The 18,148-nt window shown below is 25.6% G+C and overlaps 1 protein-coding gene across 1 annotated transcript in view; it reads left to right on the top strand.

Annotated features, from left to right (window-relative positions):
* Positions 1-919: 919 nt before the first annotated feature.
* LOC111676662 (putative GPI-anchored protein pfl2) overlaps positions 920-18,148 on the top strand; it is a 75,913-nt gene continuing 58,684 nt past the window's right edge. Inside the window, exon 1 of the mRNA XM_046946894.1 lies at positions 920-2,290. The gene's annotated coding sequence lies outside the window, so the exon portion shown is untranslated. The remainder of the gene's footprint in view (positions 2,291-18,148) is intronic.

An 18,148-nucleotide genomic window follows, 5' to 3' on the forward strand; every position in this document is an offset into this window, starting at 1 on the left:
ACCTTCCAAAAGATTTGAAAACATATAATAAAATCAGCTGCCCATTATTTAATATATATTGGGATATATGTTGAAATGTTATATATATAAATATATGATTTTCGAAAAAAAAATATATATATTTTTGTGAATTTTAGAATTATTATTGAAATTTTAATTTCAATATTCTACCAAATCATTGTATAGCGCAATTACCATTTTTCATAATTATATGAAGTTTTGATTTCAAGTAAAATCTAATGACAATTTTTTACTATTATGTGAAATTTAGATTTCAAGTGAAATCTAAAATTTCTGCGAAGGAGAAAAGTTTCTTTACCGCTTAAAAATCTAAGTATATCAGTAATTAATTTAGCTGTACTTAAAATATTATAGGTCTAACAATGCAGAATTCTGTTTATTAAATAAAAATATTAAAGTCAAACAATACAACATTTCGTCACAGGATTCATACTCGCTGTTATTAAAATACCAAAGGAAACGACACAAAATGCCGGTATAAGTTGCATGAACAATAATAAAAATAGGAAATCACAACCGTACAACAAATAATCACACATGAAATACATACGATATTGTAGTAAAATAAATGCTCTCTCACTCTCTTACGAAATTTGTGTTACTAGTCATATACATTTTAAAGGTTCATGTTATAAATTTACTCTTATATTAGTGCCACATTTATGTCAATGTAAGTACGTATTCGTAACTCTCCTGCTTTGAGGTGAATAATAAAAATTTGAGCATTTTGGTAGTTTTTACTCTCTTGGAGTAAAAATACTGGTAAAAGAAAACAGTATTATTTTCGCAATTTGGTGTTTATGAGTTGAATTTAATGACGACAAACAAAAATTCCTTTGGATGACGATGATGTTTTGTACCAAACGAACTTTTACCGTTCCAAATCAGTTAACTCGGAAACGTGGTCATGTTAGTTGTAAACGAAATAACGAAGCGGCAATATTAAAACATTTGCAAAAGAATTTTTTTTTTGAAAGCCAGTTCTATTTTTTCCTGGAATTTCTAAACAATTATTAGAAAATTTAAAAAAATCCATTTAGAAGAACAAAATTTTTAAGAAAAAAATAAACGAAATAAATTAAAATTATTCACATATTTAATAAGAAAAAAGAAAATTAATAAAAATTTTAAAATAAATTGCTAGAAAAGTAAATTACATGAATAGAATTTAAGCTGTTTAATCAGCAGAATGAAATAAATTGTAAAAATGTGGCAAATGAAATGAAAAGAAGCTTTAGCAGTGATTTGTACCAATTCACAAAATGTGTATGAGTGTAACGTGCAATGAATAAATGAATGAATGTTCGTGTATGTAAGAATCATGGTTTTCACTGGTACTACCACAACCTCCACAATCAGAGTATAACAATGGAAGAAGCAACAACGCTAACAGTAACCCACAATATAATTTGTTAGTACAATTTATAAAAATGCCAAAAGTGTACAAACGTAAATCCATACAAACCCTTAAAACCACATACTACTACATTCACTCACCTGCACTTTCTCTTCCCCCAACCACCCGCAAGTAAATTACATACAGAATTTTGTGAATAAAATAAATTTTAAAAAATTTGTTTGTGCATTTTTTTTTTTTTTTTTGCAAAATGTGGAAAATAAAAATGTTCCACTATAAGTTTATTTAGTGAATATTTATGTTTGTGTGTTGATTTGTATGCTTGGAAAAAATGTGCACTTGGTTTCACACATATACACAAACATAGACGTTTGTTTGTTTGTGTGTATGCAAGTTTAGATGAGTGTACTTTAAATATATGTTGCAAAAAAAATGTGCAAATGTTAACCTGGTTTTTATGAAAATAAAGTTGTTTTTTATGAAAATAATATTTTAATGTTTCCCCAACATAAGTGCAGCATATGTACTACATCTAAAAGTTATGTAGTTTTACTTTAACATAAGTGCAGTAGTGTGATTATTTATACCAGTATGTTAACATAGCATTTATGCAATAGAGAAAATTACACACAAGCAGCAAGTGATACTAAAAAAGAACCTTAAAGAAATTTATAAAAAAAATCTTAAAATAAAAGTGAACAAAAAAAAAATAATTTTTCTAGTGATCTTAGATCTTAGCTTATTGATGGAGAAGAGTGTTTTTGACATTAAGTTTTTCTTGCCTAGAAATACTTTGCTGTAGGAAAATCATACAAGAAAAGTACTCAACAGTTTAAACATTAAATATTTTCAATTGAAAAACAAATCAGCTCTCAATCAAAGTAGTCATACAAAGAATTATGCAGTCATGTGGTAAGTTAAATAAATTGTTTGTTAAACACAATTATGTTTGCAAAGGCAAAATTTAAAAAAAAATTATTGAGTAAAAAAAAAGTTGTTCATATATCCTTTTTTTGGAATATTGAAAAATTTTCGGAAAAACAAATATAATTTTGTTAAAAAGTATTGTATTTTCAATTCAGAGAAAATTTAAACTGAAAATTAATTTTTGCAAAATTTCACTTGTATGCCTAAGTTAGTTAAGCAATTGTTTACAAATACTTTTGAATTTAGTCGCACCTCAAGTCCTTGAATTTTACCAATATTATATAAACACATATGTTTCTAATATATCATATATATGACCATCATATCATGATGGTCATATATACTTTTTTAGTAGGTTATAAGATATTCAAGATAACAAAGAAAATATTTAATATTTTAATTGAAATAAATTTTTTTAACTATTTTAGAATGTTATAAAATAGTTGGTTGGTGTCACCACAACTCATAGAATTCCACCAGGTTTGATTAGACGAGATTTCACAAAATTGGTTGTTGTAATTAAAAAGTTGTTTATATATTCTTTTATGATATATCATCTAGTTTTCAATATTTGACTAGGTTTGTATTTGACTAGGTTTGTATGGAAAAAAATTTTCAAAAATATGTCCTATAATTTTTTAGTTAATTTAGAAATTTTCATGAAAATGATTAAATTTTTAAAAATATTATTAGCTAGACATAGAATTATTCAGTCAAGTGGTAAGTTAAATAAATTGTTATTTAAACAAAAACATTTAACAAATACTAAAGATAAAATTTCTAGAATTTTTTTAGAATTTCTATTAAAGTTTTTAATTCTATTTCATTCACGTGCTCTTTTATTTTCCTTCTTTTTACAAATCAGGTAATTTTATTACATTCATTAAACTTTTGTTATTTTATTGAAATACTTGTTGTAATTTCTTAAAAAGTTTCCTGTAATTTTTCCTTTTACCTACAAAAGCCTCTAGTTTATAATTCAATTTAAAGCAACTTAACGTTAACACAAAGCATATTGGCAAATGTGGAAAATTGCTTAAGAAAAAAATCTTTAAAAAGAAACTTTTTTCCTTCAACATTCTTTTTATCAACTCATTACAGTCGTTATTACGAGAAAATCTTTTTAACATTAAATTTTTGTTAAAACTGCTGCTGTTTGGTATCAGTAGCAAAATCAAGCTATTTTTTTTTTTTTTTTGGAAATTTAAGGCATAAATATTAAGTATAGATTTTCTTAATTATGTTTTGTAACAAAAATAAAGCAAAACAAAAAAATAACTCATAAAAAAGTTTTGTAATTAAAAACGTAATGGAAAAAATCGTATTGTATTACAAAAATTTCACAGGAATTATTTTTAAAAGCATATTAATTAGTAGAAAAGAAATATCTTTAAAAATGAATAAATTTATAATTATAAAAATATTATAAAATAAGACAAAATATAAAATATCACAAGAAATAAAATTTAAAAATTTTGCCTACAGCGCGGATTTCTACTTTTCTTTTAGTGTATTTTGTGCTCAGTGCAGCTCCAGCAGACGAATTACTTTTCAGCTTAATAATTAGGAAACTTCTTCTGTTTCAGTTTTAATTATATTTTAGCCCACTGTGCTTGATTGCATATAAACATTTTACAGAAAATATGTTGTGTATTTTATAACTTCTAAGAAAACAAAGAAAATTTTACTTTAAAACAAGAAACTTGATATTTTGTTAAGAAATAAAAACATTTAGAAAGAAAATTTTTAAGAAAATTTGAAAATTTATAATATAAAAGTTATTAAATGCAACAAGGATTCAATGTTTAAAATTTCATATAATGTATGTTAAGTATAAAAGAACTTGCTCTTATATCCTTTTTTTACATATTAAAGAAATTCGCAATAAACTTGCAAATAACAATTAAATAGAAAATTTTACAAAAAAAATATATTTATAAAAATTTAGTAGGAAAATTTCAAAATTATACAAAAATAAAAAAATATAAACATTTTACAAAAACTTAAAATTTCCATTAAAATGTTTTTAATGTTGAAAATATCATAATTTTCAAAATGATGATTTTTAAAATTTCTAAAATACATGTTGTGAAATGTAATGAAGATTATTTGTGCAAAATTTCATAAAAATATATTGAAAATTATAAAACTTGCCCATATATCCTTTTTAGATCTTCTTAAATGTTAAATAATGTAATGAAAACTATATTTTAATATAAAAATTATAAAACATTTGCATTCAGTTTTGTTCAAAATATTTATACTATCGCTGCAAAAATTGAGACTTCTCCGCACACTCATGCAAAGAGTACTCCTCAATGGACTAGAACTTATACAAAAGTAATCCAAATATATGGAAAATACATACTTAGTTTAACATTGTGATGCTTTAGGTGAGGACTACGTAATCAATCCGTGCATTAAATTGAAGTAATCCCAAAACTACTCCCCTGATTAAACTATGGGATTAAATTATAAATGATCCATCTAAATGGGTCATGTACTCCAAGAATTTAAAAAACAAATTACAAAAATTAAGTTTTGAAACATTTTTTTAAACTACATGTCGTTAAATAAACCCTTTATTGCTTATACAAAATTTCATCAAAATAATTTTCAAATTACGGGTAACTGTTCATGTATCCTTTTCTGACATAACAATAAAATTATTGACAAAAAATTAAGGAAAAATATTATAAATATTTTAAACATTTTAAGTTGTTAGTTACGTTCTTTTCTATCATTTTAGTTACATAGGGATACATATCTTCTACTTCTCATTTAACTTCAATACCGAATCAAAACCAGTTAATCGTAATTCAGAGAAGAAGAGAAAAAGAACGAAATATATTGCTGAAAGTTGCCTTTGATAGTCTGATTCGATTTCAGCAAAACATTACTTTAATTTAAACTTAGCTGCTTGAACATTTTCCTTTTTCAAAATCGTATTTCAAGGTCTATTGCTTCATATTCTATTTTTCTGCAGTTTAATGAAAAGTTTTAAAATTTCTGCTTTCAATAATTTCATCAGACATTAATAACAATTTTCTGGCATGGACGATCTTTATCTTCTGAATTACAATAAACCATTTCTGCACTTTGAAAAAGTGAAACACTTTCAGCTTTAGCTTCTCTAAGTAATCGGCTGGTATCCGAAGTCTTTTTTGTGAGACTTTCGGTATTTAATGATCAGAAATAAATAATGAAAGGATACTGTTTGGAGAATTAGTAATTTTTGTATTTCATATAATATAAAAAGTCTTTCATTGAAAGGAGAAATTATGTCATACAATATTCAATATTTTGTTATTATTGAAAATATCTGGGATTTTTGTAAATTCTACAGTTGGTAATGTTAAAAAAAGTCTCCTACTACAAGTTGCAAAAACTTTAGCAGATCCTAGTTGCAATATTTCTAGAAAATTAGATGAAAAATTAATAACTTTTCCATATATCCTTTTTTTAGGTAATAGAAAGATTAATGTTATTAATTATTATTATTATTTATTTATTTATTTATTTTTTTTTTTTTGAAAAGTTAAAAAAAAATGTTTGAATTTCAAAAAAATTTTAAACTTTATTGATATTTAAATATTTTGCTTATTATAAGTAAACTTCTTTACGAAAATTACAAATATTACGATTTTTTAAATGAAAAATTTTTAAAGATTATAATTCATTTTCATAACAACTACGACTTCAATTAAAGCCACAATAAGTGCAAAAAGATGTTAAATTAAATGTATTTTTATTTTATTCTACTTAAAGACATAGTTGACCCAATAAACGACTAAACAAATTTAACCTAAATTTCATAAAATTATACAAAAATTGTCAGCAGTTGCTATTGCTCAGAGGAACTATTTAAATAAGAGTATTTACGCAAAAAAATATTACTAGGATTCACACGACACTAATAAAATATTTCACTGAAAATAGCAAGTCATTTGAACTCAAACTATTAAAAACAGACATCATTTGAAATGAAACTTTTACGTTTTTATTTATTTTCTCGTTTCTTTTTTAATAAACAACTTTATGACAGGGTATTTTTTGAAAAAGAAAACTGTGACTACCATAATTGTTATTTGCATAAAAACCAAGTAGAAATATTTAATATAATATTTAATATTTATAAACTAGACGACTAGAAGCAGCGGGAAAAAAGAGAAAAGGAAAAAAACCAGCAAAATTTTTATATAATTTTTTTAGCAAAAAAAGAGCAGAAAAATTAAAATAAAACGTTATTATGGTAACAACACAAAACTAAAATACACCAGAGAAATAAACACATGCCAAGCAAAATAAATGTAGCTAAAATAAACCATTCTAGCAGAGGCAACCATCTAACTCAACCTTTAAACTAATTGCAACAAAATACTTCATAAATTCTGGAAAAAATAAAGGAACAGCAACAAGAAAGGTTAAAGTAAAATAAAAATATGTATACATCTACAAATACTAATACTTTAACCAACAAATATAAAAAATGAAATGTGAACAATATATGAAATAATTTTAAAATGAATAATATAGTACTAGCTGCTGAAAAAAAGTCAAATAGAAAAATATAGAATTATTGTTGTTGTTGTTGGGTTTAAACAAATATATTCTTATAAAGAACAACGTGCGAATTATGCAAATATTTGTAGAACCATAACATTTTATACCTAAGAATTCTTAACTTCCCCTTTTGGTTCCAATACCTCTAGATTTTGTTGTTTGGAAAAAAGCAAATCAAGCCAAACAATATTATTCCTTAGACAGTATACATACCACAAATATACTACAGCTACCTACGTACAAACATCATTCTTTCATGGAAAAAATGTTAAAAATACTTGGCATTTTTCTCTCGTTTTTTTTCCACACCAACTTTGATGTTTAATAAGTGTGAAAAGAATAACATTAAAATCTCTAGTATTTTTTAAAAGAAAAATATTTTCATCAACTAAAATAAAGAGAAAATAATTTAAAAAAGCTTTTTGAATTCGGTTAAGACGAATTTTGAATACCCCACATTAAATCGGTTATACCAAAGGGTACCTGCATGTATAAAGCAATTAACTCTTTAAGATGTACGGTACATCGGTGTCACAAGTATTTTTTAAAAATTTTCTCTATTTAGAGCGTTATTTGAGCTTAATGGCTATTTCCAAAGGTTACTTTTTAGAATTTGTAAAAATTATAATATCATGCGATATCCTTCAAAGAAAAAAAAAACTTTTTTCCATTTTTCATCAAAAATTATCGATATACAAAAATTATCGATATGTAAATACTTATTAGTTCCTACAGCCTGTGAAGATATAGAAGCTGTATATGTTTTTTCATTCAATTTACAATGACTACTTCTAATTATTTGAATCAGTTAGCTTTTTAAGCTCTTACATTGTATTAAAAGTTTTTGCTGGGTAATTACTGATGGCAATTGAAAAGTAATTAAATACAATTCTTATGCTCATAATGACAAGAATTTATTGACATACAAAACGGAGGTAGGCAAAGAGTTCACATATGAACACAACATAAAAGAACTTATTGTTTTGATTCTCTTTCTGCTGTAAATGATTTAAATGTTTTGAGTATAAAACAGGTTTCGGCATTGAGTACCCAATATACTCTCTAAGTATCTTTATTTGTTTTCTACTTAATATATAGATGTATTTGCTTACGTTGAAAAGAAAGATTGTTTAATTTATATTATCCAACCAATCGTAAAGTTTCGAAAACTTCTCCTAAGGGGACAAAAATTTATGCAATGAATAGAGAGATTATTTTTAGTTAGCTTCAAATAGAAAGCTTGTAGCTACGAAAACGAAGACTCAAGATCGACATGTAGGAATCATAGCAACAATTTAATTAGGGTTTTAAGTACAAAGCTATAAAAGCAAGAGAGTTCTGGAAATAAATCTCTTCATCTGTATTTGTTGATTTCTTATTTTTGTAAAGAATGTGATCGTGTAGAAGTTTCTCAAAAGTCCAATATTTGATTCTCAACTAATTATCAATTTTTAAAATGTTAATAAAATTTTTTATTAAGACATATACTAACTAAAAAACTTATTGTAGAGTATATTAATCAACACCAAACAAACATAAACAGTTTGAAAAACAAATTGAAAAATAAATTCATTTTCTATTTAGAAATAAAAACCATTAAATATATGTATACATATATAACGTTTAACTAATAAAATAAAGCAAAAAAAAAAAATGAAATATAAGTATATATAAGCCAAATGAAATACTTCATTTATTCATTGAGTTGTGTTAGTCAATATATATAATTTTTTTGTTTGTTTGCAAAAAATACATTCCGAAATTCCCCTCCGTTGCCTTAAAACACTTTTTCATTCACTTATTCTTATTTAATTTTCAATTTTGTTTCTATTTTTTTTTCTTCAACGTTTTGAGTTTATTTTCTATTTGAAGGCCATTTTCATTTAGAGTAATGTTTGTTGAAGAATGTGGTCTTAAACTGTTTTTCGTTTTCTTTTGTTTTTTTTCGTTTTAATAACCAATTTATTTCTCTTCAGTTATATTTTTTATGGTTTTCTTTACGCCAAATATTTTCATTGCTTGAGCACAAAAATAAACAAGTATTTAAGGGAAATATTTAGCTGAAAAAAAAACAATAGATAAATACACCACCAGGACATGACCAACGTAAATGAAGTGTTTTATACAAGAGCTGTCAGTCAACAAATTTGTGTGTGTATGATAACCCAATAAATACCATTAGAAATGTAAGAAGATTTCTCAAGTTTAAAAATATTTTAAATGATTAAAAAATAAAAATTACATCTACACAATTTGTCTAATAAAATCAATATAGAAAGCAAGAATTTTTATTATTATAGACTGAAAGTTTAAAAAGCTTTTCATATATCCTTTTTAAATTGTATAAATTTAAGTAAATGACCACAAGTTGTCAAATGCTTAGTAGATTGTTGGTACCAAATTTCATTAAAATATAAACAAAATTGAAAAATTTGTTCATATATCCTTTTTTTAATATTATAAAATTGTATTTAAAAATATAGTATTAAGAAAAATGCATACTTTTTAAATATTTTAAAGTTTCATGAAGTTATTAAAAATGTTAAATTTCATCATGATCGTGAGTTAATTTCATTTGAAAACAAATATTTTTAAAATCTAACGATTAATCTTTTATTTATAAATAATGTAAATAAAATCTTAATTTGTTTAAATATTTCGTTTAAATAAATTATGCATAAAACTCTCTAAACTGTTCACTGGGATTACTACTTACATAAGAAACCTACGCTGAAGGGCCATCAGGCTCTTAAGGATATCTTTTCCTCCTAGAATTTAAAAACAAAAACTAAAATACAGAAAAAAATGATAAGGATCAAAACTGACGCGACAAGAAGCAAAAGATGGAATAAAAATAAGGAATTTATTAAGACAATATTTGCATTTATTATCAGACTTATTTACATTTTTATACTCTTTGCAACACTAAACGCAGCTCCATACCACACTTTTCTCTGCTCTATGTTTATTCCACTGCTTTACTGTTTCACGTTTTTTTTTTTTTTTCTTTTGCTTTCACTGCTACAATTTTTATTGTTTATCCAGTAATTAACCTTAAACAATAGACGGTAGAGTAAAGAGTGAGAAAGACTAAGGGAGAGCACATAGTAAATAAGTTCAGTTTTATTTTTGGTATAAAAAGTGTGGCTCATTAGAGCATAAAAACAAGAAAACGAAAGAAACTATGAAAATATTTATATCTAGATGATGCTATGCCATTCTTAAGAAACAATAAATGACTGAAGGGTTTTATAAATTAATTGAGCGTTCAAAGGGATTTTCGTCTTTTTTTGAGAAGAATAAAACTTTGAACAACAACAAATTTATTAATAATAAATTTATTATTTTATTCTCTTAGGCTAAAGTTTTTTGTTGTTTTGTGTTTTCGGATAAAATGATTTGCGTTTATAATTTGTATAAGGCCTCTAAATATAGATGAATGATTTTGTTAGGGGGCATTTTAACCTAAGAGGCTTATTAATATGTATTATTGCATAAATATAGCAACATATGAAATTATTTTTAGTCCGACATATGCTTTTAAGTGGAAATTAAAAGTCAGACAATTTAAAATATGTACTTTTTTCCAATAAATTTATTGTTGGAAAACAAAAATAAAATAAGAATTTGTGGAAACGTTATTTGGAATAGCAAAAATAAAAATATGTATATTAAAGAAAAATATGAAGCATGGAGCCGAATAAGGGCGTATAAACCATTTGGGAAATTTTACAGGAGACGATAAAAACATCATAAAACTTTAAAATCGGCATTTTTTCCTACTTTTTTCACATATATGCATAAATATAACTCACATCTATCCCTGTGCTAAAACTCAGTAAAAAATTCGATTCACAACTTGCCAAAATTAATACTTGAAATTTTGCTAAAATGAAATAAGGGCATATATCCATATATTTTAGTTGAAAGTATATATAAATAAATGTTATTTTTATATACTTCTTAATTATTTTATTATATAAAACTTGGACAGCCTCAACATAACAGTCTAGAGCATTATTTTCTAAAGTTTCAAGGACATAATTATCCTTATAAGTAATTAAAACACAAACCAAAAAAAATATATTTTTTAGTATTTTTATACATACATACTTAGAAAAATCTTTAAATCGCACCTTATTGCGTTATTGTCAAAATCAGCGAACCACATTATTATCTTAGTTCATTATCAAATTGGATAGGACCTCTTTAACTAAAATAATCCGAAAATAACAAGATATAATAATTTTTTAAAATATAACTATAGTTATGGATATACGCCCTTCTTCTTGTCCACACTTTCATACTTAAATAATTCAATCAATAATAATCTTTTTTGCAATATAATTAAAAAATTAATAAATTTGAAATGTTTTCCAACCATTCTGCAAATTTGGTGCAATTAGAATTAAAATTTATACGATTTTTTACAGAAAAATACATAAAATTGCTAATATTTTTTACCCAAAAAAATAAATAGTATTTAAAAATCGTGCTTTTAAAACTATCTATTTTAGCGAAAAATTTATATTTTTCAATTTATTTGTTTATGAATAGATGTAAAAAGGTTAGTTTAATATAATTATGCGAAAAAACGCGATTTTGAAAAGGTGGTCTTTACGCCCTTTTTCGCATCCATGCTTCATATTATATAAAGACTGTAAATGATATCAGAAAGATGCTCAAATTCTTTAAAGAAAATGACTTTAAATTATTATAGTATCTAAAATAAAATAATATTTTACTCTAAATTAAATATTTTAAGTTCAAGTTTAATTCTAGTTCAGTTCTAGTTCAATTCTAGTTCAGTTCTAGTTCAGTTCTAGTTCAGTTCTAGTTCAGTTCTAGTTCAGTTCTAGTTCAGTTCTAGTTCAGTTCTAGATCAGTTCTAGTTCAGTTCTAGATCAGTTCTAGTTCAGTTCTAGTTCAGTTCAAGTTCTGTTCTAGTTCAGTTCTAGTTCAGTTCTAGTTCAGTTCTAGTTCAGTTCTAGTTCAGTTCTAGTTCAGTTCTAGTTCAGTTCTAGTTCAGTTCTAGTTCAGTTCTAGTTCAGTTCTAGTTCAGTTCTAGTTCAGTTCTAGTTCAGTTCTAGTTCAGTTCTAGTTCAGTTCTAGTTCAGTTCTAGTTCAGTTCTAGTTCAGTTCTAGTTCAGTTCAGTTCAAGTTCTGTTCTAGTTCAGTTCTAGTTCAGTTCTAGTTCAGTTCTAGTTCAGTTCTAGTTCAGTTCTAGTTCAGTTCTAGTTCAGTTCTAGTTCAGTTCTGGTTCAGTTCAAGTTCTGTTCTAGTTCAGTTCTAGTTCAGTTCTAGTTCAGTTCTAGTTCAGTTCTAGTTCAGTTCTAGTTCAGTTCTAGTTCAGTTCTAGTTCAGTTCTAGTTCAGTTCTAGTTCAGTTCTAGTTCAGTTCTAGTTCAGTTCTAGTTCAGTTCTAGTTCAGTTCTAGTTCAGTTCTAGTTCAGTTCTAGTTCAGTTCTAGTTCAGTTCTAGTTCAGTTCTAGTTCAGTTCCAATTCAGTTCTAGTTCAGTTCTAGTTCAGTTCTACTTCAGTTCTAGTTCGGTTCTAGTTCAGTTCTACTTCAGTTCTAGTTCAGTTCTAGTTCAGTTCTAGTTCAGTTCTAGTTCAGTTCTAGTTCAGTTCTAGTTCAGTTCTAGTTCAGTTCTAGTTCAGTTCTAGTTCAGTTCTAGTTCAGTTCTAGTTCAGTTCTAGTTCAGTTTTAGTTCATTTTTAGTTCAGTTCTCAATTTCAATTCAAAATATTGTAACAAAAACAAATTCAATCAACATTAACACATTCCCTAATATTTACATTTTTCTTTTAGACAATTTAAATTTAAATTCTAACCGACATTTAAATGTGCCCATTTTATGTTTTGCATTTATTTACTCGTATTACTATTATTTTGTTCTCCCCAGAGTGTTTTTATTTGTAATAAAATCTCCGCCCCAACAAACCTAAATAAAACAAGAATTTCTAATCTCAAATAATAACAATTTATTTAAAATAATTGTTTATCAGCAAAAAAAAAAAAAAAAGAAAAAACTTTCTCGTATTAAATATAAAATAAACATACACAAGTAAATACTTAAAGAGAGTCTTCTTCAGATTGACAGCAAATCAATAGACAAAACAAAATTCTTATATTTTCTTTTCCAACAAATATTTTGTTATGTTTTTCCTTTTTTTATTTTCTTATGAATATTTGATTGAGTCGGTATTGTAAAGATGTATACAAGAAAAAGAAAAAAGTAAAAAAATTAAATTTACCTGTGTGCTTTAGGAGTTTAAGGGGAGGTGAGGTTTTAGTGTTGTTTGGTATGTGACCAAAAATATGTATTTCCTTTAAAAGTTTCCTCCTGGGTGGAAGCATAAAGTCATTTTTCATGTCACATTATATCGAGATGAAAGACAAGATAAAATATTCTAAGAATTTGGTTTCCTTTTTTTTGTTTTTTTTTCTATTGTACTAAAAGATCAATAATTTTTTATGCTAATTAAAAAACATACATACAAATGCATAAAAATTTAAGAAATTAATGAAAATGTTTATTTGAAAAAAAAATAAAAGTTCTTTTTAACTAACATTTTGGTTGAAGATATGATTACAAAAGAGGGCCCAGAAAACAACTCAATAAAGCATTAAAATATTGAAATCTTTTAATTTATATTTGTTCACACAAGTATTAATTTAATTTTAAGTGTTACTAAAAATTCTGTTAGTTGAAGTTTAAAGAGCATTTGAAGAACCTATAAGTAATTTTATATATTATATTTTTAAAGCACTTTTGTCTGTTTAAAATATGATAGTGAAAAAGACTTCATGCAGTCTCCACGATGATGATGATGATGGTACGTTTGTTTTAATGATCACAAAAGCATGCTTCAAATAAAGTTTTCCGATAAATGTTTTCCTCTTCCTACTTACAATAATATTCATTTTAGTATTTTTTTTTTGTAACAATTTATTTTTTTAGAGTAGAGTTTTATTTTCTTGCTTTCATCATACAAAAAAAGTTTTATTATATATTTACCACAAAAAGATATGAAAAAAAAATCTCACACATTTACCAGCGTTTAGTAAAACTTACATAGAGGTCCTTTATACATATGTATATAGTAAATATATGTAACAGCATCAGCCACAATTGAAATCGATATTTTGAAAGTATTTAGTTAGTATACTCTATGTAAAGTCTAGATGATGGTATCCGCTGCATACATATATACCAAAGAAAACATTCAGACATAAAACTTTTGGAGGATGGCAAAAAAGGCGGTAAAATTGTTTCCAGTAAAAATCAGTCGTGCTTGTAAATGTAGGTTTCACACAAAAATAACATTATTCATCCATACTGGTACTGGTACATATGCTTCCTTCTACATATTTTCACAAGATTCTTGTATAAATTCCCATGTACATACATATTTAGACATACATTTTCCTCATTTTACATACATATTTTTTTTGTTTTTATCTATTTGATAATTTTTACTAGAGTTTGAAACACTCGGAAATGTACCAGTTGTGCTGGTGGTAAGAACAACCAAAAAATTAAATGATTTTAAAGCAAAAATTTTAATTCTATGTATGTATAACCCCAAAGGATGTTTTGGTGTAAAATTTTTATATTTAAGCTTTGCCTTAAAATGGTTTGTTTTTTATAAAAAATCATTGAAAAATCATTCTTTAATAATTGTGGAATCCGTAGAGCAATTTCAGAACATACTGACAACTCTAGTTCAGTTATAGTTTACTTAGTTAGTTTGAAAGCAGGATCCGAAGAAATACACCTATCTGGCCTGTTGTGCGCTCCTTAACCAGTGCCTCAGGTGGGAATCGAACCAACCACCTCCAGTCTACCAGACTTGAACACTAACCACTAACTTACCGGAGGCCATATAGTTCAGTTAATGTTCAGTTATAATTCAGTTCTAGTTTAGTTTATGTTCACTCTTAGTTCCTGTTCAGTTCAAGTTTACTTCTAGTTCAGTTATAGTTCAGAGCTGTTCAACACAATTATAAGTTATATATTTTTTTATATTTATATATTATTTTATTTATATTTTTGTATGTTAAAAGTACTTATTTTATTGTTCTGCGGTATTTTAGTTTCTTACTTTTTCATACCCTACACCACTTTATTGGGGAGGGTATATTGGGTTTGTGCTGATGTTCGTAACGCCCAATAATATTGGTCCTATACCCACCTCCTATACACCAATCAACTTACAATCATTTTCTAATTCGATTTAGATTTCCGTCCGTCCGTCTGTCTGTTTGTTTGTCTGTCAGTTCGTCCATGTTATCCTTTTAATCAAATTACAATTCGCAATTTTGGAGATAATTCAATGAAATGACACATGATCTCTAAAAATGGTTAACATCGGTCGATTATTTCTCGTAGGCCCCATTAAACTGAACTCGGTCAAAATTTTTCAGACTTAAAGGGGATCAAAGTTGAACATTTTTTCATAAAGGGAAAGATTTCTTTTGAGAAAAAAGATACGTTAAAAAATCTAATAGCTTTAAAAAATCAATTTTTTTTTTTGGAATCAGTAAGAAAAATCTATCCAGAATCATTTTGACAAGTTAAAACCAATAGGAAAAATGTTAAACTTTGACCTTTAAATCCGGTAGTTCTTGATATTTTTTGAGTTGTGTCACTTAACACGAAATTGCCTATATGTCGTTTAACAACTTAATGCTACAAATATTTTTTCAAAATATTCCTCAACCATTTACCAACATTCCTAGTGTTCAATATGTTACTGTTTGTTTTTTTTTAATCAATTAAGTAGAAAATTTGTTAAATTTTTCATTAGATATTGTTGGTTCAATAAATCTTTCAACTGAATAAATCTTACTTAAAACTACTAAATGGTAAAAAATACTTAAAATTCTTATTCCTGTTGATTAAAAGATTTTTCAATACACATACCAATATACACACTTACATATATTGACAGACACACATACACAAACAATACCGAAAAATATTACACAAGGAATGAGTAAGTATTGCTTTGATTTACTCATACTCAATGTCGTTGATGTTTTGTTGGTATTTTTTGGGTTTTATGGTTTATTTTTCAATCTGATTATGACCACATCAATTAGTTTAAGCTCTTTTTTGATGAATTTATAAAACATTGTTGATGCTTGTTTTTGCTCTTTTTTCGACCACAGTAATAATAAGTAACTATATTGCTAAATAATATGTTAATAATGATATCAGAAGAACAAAAACAATATGCAAAAATACAAAAAAATTGTTGATGAAATATTTAAACTTTCATTAAAATATTTTTATTAGATAGAAAATATTTTTATATTGATAGAAAAAATATTTGGCTCATTTTGCTGTTTAGAGTACTTTGATTGTGGTTACTATTTTTATTTTTTATATATGTACACTCATACATTGTAGAGATGGAAAAAATATTTAAATTAAATTGTATAGAAAAATGTATAAAAAATTTTTAGTTTATGTTAAAATAATGTTAGTAATAATATTTTACAAAAAGTTGTTGTTTTTATCTAATATTTAATTGTTTATCCCCTTATTCACATACAACATTTTTATTTTATGAAAGGTTTAAAAAACAAAATTTCCATACAAAATCTAATTTATAAACAGTTTATAAAATCAAAATTTTGTTTTTGAATAAGAGGATTAATATTTTTATAAAATAACAATTTATTGAAATTGTTTAAATAATTTAAAGTCTGAAGTTTTAGTTCAGTTCTAGTTCAGATATAGTTCAGTTCAGTTCTAGTTCTAGTTCAGTTCTAGTTCAGTTCTAGTTCAGTTCTAGTTCAGTTTTAGTTCAGTTCTAGTTCAGTTCTAGTTCAGTTCTAGTTCAGTTCTAGTTCAGTTCTAGTTCAGTTCTAGTTCAGTTCTAGTTCAGCTCTAGTTTAGTTCTAGTTCACTTCTAGTTCAGTTCTAGTTCAGTTCTAGTTCAGTTCTAGTTCAACTCTAGTTCCTTTCCTTTATTTAAGCAATAAGAATTTGAAAATAATTTTTTCAAGATATTTTATAAATCAATATCAGATTTTTATGAATAAGTTTTAAATGAAATTACCCAAGTAATACTTGTCATATATTATGCTTAACACATCAGAATTCTCTCTTATTTACTGATACTTACTGACTATAAATTTTATTTAAAACTAAATTTATTTAACACAACATAAGAAGTTTTTCCCCTTTATACCGGTAACAAGTAGTAGAGGGAAGAATGACAGAAATTTAAGTAAAATTTAAACTAAATTTCCGAACAAGTTTATACATAATAAATACAACTACATAAATAAGGGAAGGAATATTTTGTAAAAGTAAAGTAAATAAACTTGGAAAAATGTATTTGACATAATTTTAATATGGAAAAAGAAGAATTTTACACCTGCTGACAAAAGCTTAACAACAATAACTATATATCAACCTATATATTCTACTAATGTCTATGTATAGGTGTTTATGTGTGTTGGTATATATAAAATATACTTTTACTAACACTTTGTTATAATACTAAATTATATACATATGTATGTATTTACAAACTTACACACCCACTTATGTTCTCACTTACACACCCATACAAATAAGGTGTTTTTCTCAGATTTTTTTTGGAAAAAAATTCATATTAAAATTGTTTTACTAAAAGACGACATAAAGGTGTTTAAAAGCTTAAATGGAATATTTTCTTGTTTTTTTTATTTGTTCTCTTCTTAAAGGTATTGTAGTAGTTGTTGTTCTTGTTTTATTTTAACACTAAAAAAGATTTATATTAAGCACGTGTATTTTGGTAAGTGAGTGTGTGGGAGATTGGGTGAGTAGAAGAAAAGTTTAAGGTAAAATATATACCAACACTTGCACATACACATGTAAAGAATAAACTTGCAAGGATCTGTATATGAAATAATGTATGTTAAGACTCAACTTAAAATACACACTTACATACTTAAACAAATACATTTACACTTCTAGCAAGCAGGTTGAAAAAAAACTCGAAAGAAATAAAAAAAGAAAAGTTAAGTAATTAAAATGTTTTATTCCCACGAAAGGTAACGACGAACGAAAGAGCTAAAGTATAAACAAACAAATATTAAGAAAGTAGTAGTTACTGCTGTTGATGCTATTGCTGGTTGTAGCAAATGTGGCAGCAACAAGAACATGAATATGAGATGGCAACTTAAAAAAGAGAATTGAGGAAAAACCAGTGTCCTTGACAACTTACTTAAACCAAACAAATTTTGGAAAAATATTTACACACACACATGCACAAAAA

This window comes from Lucilia cuprina, chromosome 2, assembly GCF_022045245.1.
Source record: "Lucilia cuprina isolate Lc7/37 chromosome 2, ASM2204524v1, whole genome shotgun sequence".
Taxonomy (NCBI): domain Eukaryota; kingdom Metazoa; phylum Arthropoda; class Insecta; order Diptera; family Calliphoridae; genus Lucilia; species Lucilia cuprina.